The sequence below is a fragment of the Protopterus annectens genome, chromosome 13.part0 (assembly GCF_019279795.1).
Source record: "Protopterus annectens isolate FY-2018-M chromosome 13.part0, PAN1.0, whole genome shotgun sequence".
Classification (NCBI taxonomy): domain Eukaryota; kingdom Metazoa; phylum Chordata; order Ceratodontiformes; family Protopteridae; genus Protopterus; species Protopterus annectens.
Genome location: NC_056747.1, coordinates 72,463,987 through 72,468,986, shown reverse-complemented (window position 1 = coordinate 72,468,986; position 5,000 = coordinate 72,463,987). Strand labels below are relative to the sequence as shown.

Sequence of the window (5,000 nt, the reverse complement as noted above, 5' to 3'; positions counted from 1 at the left end):
ATGTGTTATGATCATTTGTCCCGATCTACATAAGACAGAGCCCCTCACTATCACTCTTCAAGAGGAACCTTGATGAGTGGATGGGTAACAGAAAGTTCACACCGGAGATCACACCAACAGCACTACTACATAGGGGCCAAGGGTACTAGCTGCTAATACAAGGGTCTAGGGAACTACTAAAGGGGCGGTAAATACTGCACAACGTGGCTGGGCTAATATATGCCTTCGGGCAGATAGCCCAGTACCAGCCTATAAACCTATTTGGATAATAAGAAATGTATGCATGTAAAATAGATTATGAAATAGCTGTTTAAAAACTAATTGCATTGGTAAATAAAGGTATCAGGCTTGTTTATTTTTTTAACTATCAGGATGGAAAAAATATATGTCCTTCGCAACATACTAAAATGTCTTACATTTTATGGTGTCTCCAGGATACACAAATATCTTATTAAACATCCAGATAGGCAGATAATATCAGGCTATAATAGCTTTACTGAAAATGTAGCTAAAGTTATAAATAAATATTTGAAGCAGTTACTAAGTTACTATCATATGTTAGAGACACGTTTAATTTATTAGATAAAGTTAAAAACATCAAATGATGTGATAGTTATTTTTGGGTGCTGATTGATATTAATAGTTTGTATATTAGCATAATACAGGAATATGGATTACAGACATTGAATAATTTTTGGGTTCATCACCTAAATCCAACTATACTGTGGAAGTGACAGAGCTGTTTTATTTTTAATAAACAAATGCATTTGCAGTTATTTGGAAAGGCTATGGGGGCTAGTTTTTGCCCCAGCATATGCTAATTTGTTTATGGTTATGGTAGAACAAGGATGTATATATAAAGATTAAATTATTTTCAGGAATGTGTCAAGTTTTACTATTGATTTATTGATGACATTATTTGCACATGCAATGGGGAAATTAGTGGAGGATAAGAGTTTATAGAAATGTTGAACTCTAACCCCCTATAGCCTACATTTCACTTATAATATGGATTCCACTTGTATTAATTTTTGTGGATGTTATGTTGATTGGTAATCCAGGAAAGTATGTGATCTCTGTATAAAAAGATACAGCATGTAATACACCATTGTGCATGCCTAGTTCTCTCTCTATGCATACCAAGACTTGACTACCCTATAGTGAATTATGTAGAGCTCAAAGGTTGTGCAGCCTAAGGTTAGATTTTATAACAGAAGCTAAGTTTATTATCCAGAAAAAATATTAGTTCTGGATATGATGGTGATGTGATACAGAAGGCTTATAATTGTGTTTGTAAAATCACCACAACTGTCTGAGGACACAATATAGAAACAGCAAAACACTGTAGTATAACTTCCAAATTTTTGGGGGGGTTATGGCATATAGTGCATTTACTGACATTATGATTATAAAAGTTAGAAAATGTTAGCTACACACACACACACACACACACACACACACACACACACACACACACACACACATAAATATATATATATATATATATATATATATATATATATATATATATATATATATGTTTACCTTTAGATGTATTTATTGCACACAGGCAAATTGCAATTGTGCGAAAGGCAGTCTGTAAGATCTGCAAACTCCGAACCGAAAAAGGTTTAAATGTGCAATGAGAGAATGAGCAGTGAGATTTGCTCATTGCACATTCGACATTCCGGGGTGGATTGCACTATAGTAGGGATCGGGAAATGGTTCCTTTCCCCACTGTAGTGCGATCTTGGAGTTCGAATAATAAAGTAGGGTGTGTGGGGCCCCCTGCTTTACACTTCTTTTTTTTTTTCGACATTAATGTTTGAAAAACAGCGAATCTGCATTTCAATTTGCTGTTTTCCGAACATTGGGGGAACTTTGTTCCCATCAGGAAAAACAGTTTTCAATTTGCATTGTTAAGTTTCAGTGTTCAGTCATACACAGAATTTGAAAGACAGACTTTCAGTTGACAACCCACAGCCACAGGCTTTTGAATGTTCCCACACAATAGCTGTTTAAAAACTAATTGCATTGGTAAATAAAGGTATCAGGCTTGTTTATTTTTTTAACTATCAGGATGGAAAAGATATATGTCCTTCGCAACATACTAAAATGTCTTACATTTTATGGTGTCTCCAGGATACACAAATATCTTATTAAACATCCAGATAGGCAGATAATATCAGGCTATAATAGCTTTACTGAAAATGTAGCTAAAGTTATAAGTAAATATTTGAAGCAGTTACTAAGTTACTATCATATGTTAGAGACACGTTTCATTTATTAGATAAAGTTAAAAACATCAAATGATGTGATAGTTATTTTTGGGTGCTGATTGATTTTAATAGTTTGTATATTAGCATAATACAGGAATATGGATTACAGACATTGAATAATTTTTGGGTTCATCACCTAAATCCAACTATACTGTGGAAGTGACAGAGCTGTTTTATTTTTAATAAACAAATGCATTTGCAGTTATTTGGAAAGGCTATGGGGGCTAGTTTTTGCCCCAGCATATGCTAATTTGTTTATGGTTATGGTAGAACAAGGATGTATATATAAAGATTAAATTATTTTCAGGAATGTGTCAAGTTTTACTATTGATTTATTGATGACATTATTTGCACATGCAATGGGGAAATTAGTGGAGGATAAGAGTTTATAGAAATGTTGAACTCTAACCCCCTATAGCCTACATTTCACTTATAATATGGATTCCACTTGTATTAATTTTTGTGGATGTTATGTTGATTGGTAATCCAGGAAAGTATGTGATCTCTGTATAAAAAGATACAGCATGTAATACACCATTGTGCATGCCTAGTTCTCTCTCTATGCATACCAAGACTTGACTACCCTATAGTGAATTATGTAGAGCTCAAAGGTTGTGCAGCCTAAGGTTAGATTTTATAACAGAAGCTAAGTTTATTATCCAGAAAAATATTAGTTCTGGATATGATGGTGATGTGATACAGAAGGTGTATAATTGTGTTTGTAAAATCACCACAACTGTCTGAGGACACAATATAGAAACAGCAAAACACTGTAGTATAACTTCCAAATTTTTGGGGGGGTTATGGCATATAGTGCATTTACTGACATTATGATTATAAAAGTTAGAAAATGTTAGCTACACACACACACACACACACACACACACACACACACACACACACATATATATATATATATATATATATATATATATATATATATATGTTTACCTTTAGATGTATTTATTGCACACAGGCAAATTGCAATTGTGCGAAAGGCAGTCTGTAAGATCTGCAAACGCCGAACCGAAAAAGGTTTAAATGTGCAATGAGAGAATGCGCAGTAAGATTTGCTCATTGCACATTCGACATTCCGGGGTGGATTGCACTATAGTAGGGATCGGGAAATGGTTCCTTTCCCCACTGTAGTGCGATCTTGGAGTTCGAATAATAAAGTAGGGTGTGTGGGGCCCCCTGCTTTACACTTCTTTTTTTTTTCGACATTAATGTTTGAAAAACAGCGAATCTGCATTTCAATTTGCTGTTTTCCGAACATTGGGGGAACTTTGTTCCCATCAGGAAAAACAGTTTTCAATTTGCATTGTTAATTTTCAGTGTTCAGTCATACACAGAATTTGAAAGACAGACTTTCAGTTGACAACCCACAGCCACAGGCTTTTGAATGTTCCCACACCAGCTTTTGGCCTGTCACAAGTGTCAACTCCAGCGAAATAGAGATACCACCCCTGCTCAATAAAACTGTCTGCAGAATCAATGCTGTGTGTATTGTAAAGACATCTAAACCTAGCTGGTACTTTTCGACCTACTATACAAACTCAGGCTCCATCTGTAGCAGAGGGGTGACTTTTCATGTTCCAAGAGCCAGTTTCCATTGATAGGATTTAGCCCATGTTAACCTGTCTCATTCCTGCCTGCCACTCATCTCGCATCACATCCAACTCCCACCTTTCACACTGCAGGTGATAAGTTCAGATGATTACTCCACATGGATTTTTTGAACTTTTTGTCTCACCTGGCCACCAGGTAATTACTAGCAAACACACTCACAGGCCTGGCTCCAGGATAAGTTCTGGTATCTCTTTTCTGGGAAAAAGTCTGTGTTTGTTTAACTGAACCATTTTGAGGCATTGCAAATCTTTGTTCAGAGATCTCACATTAGAAAAAGGAGTCTGAAAGGACTATCCTCTCTGTCCAGTTTTTAAATACCCCTGCTTGGGAGAATAAGCCCTAGACATCTTAGTTGTAAGGATCACAAAAGTAAACAAACCCCACCATCACAATAAGGTCATGATCTTAGTATTAGGTAACATTTAATGAGACAGCAAAATGTTGTTTCTGTGCATATCTTAGAGCATTCAGGGCATTCACTTTCTTAGAGAGTCTGGGTGTAATACTCAGTATGATTCCGTCTATTTAGGGCACTCACCTTCTTAGTGATTCTGGGTGTAATACTTAATATGATGTCCCCTGTTCAGGGCACACACTTTCTTAGTGATTCTGGGTGTAATACTCCATATGATTCCCTCTATTCAGGGCCCTCACTTTCTTAGTAACTGTGGATGTCATACCCAGTATGATACTTCCTAACCAGGGAATTCACCTTCTTAGTCTGGGTGTAATACGCCATATGACTCACCCTATTCAGGGCCCTCACCTTCTTAGTGACTCAAGGTTTAATGCTCAGTATGATTCCCCTATTCAAGGCACTTACCTTCTTAGTGACTCTGGGTGTAATACTCAGTATGATTCCCTCTACTCAGGACGCTAACCTTCTTAGTGATTCTAGGTATAATAATCTGTATGGTTCCCTCTGTTCAGGGCACTCACCTTCTTAGTAACTGTAGGTGTAATACTCAGTCAGATGCTTCCTAATTGGGGTGCTGACCTTCTTAGTGCCTACAGGTGCAATACTCAGTAAGATGGCCCTACTCAGGGCATTTACCGTCTTAATGACTCTGGATACAGTACTCAGTATGATGC

General features: G+C 36.5%; 1 protein-coding gene across 1 annotated transcript in view; it reads left to right on the top strand.

Moving 5' to 3' along the window:
* LOC122817593 (tyrosine-protein kinase JAK2-like) overlaps positions 1-5,000 on the top strand; it is an 876,396-nt gene that overhangs the window by 589,296 nt on the left and 282,100 nt on the right. The window lies entirely within an intron of this gene.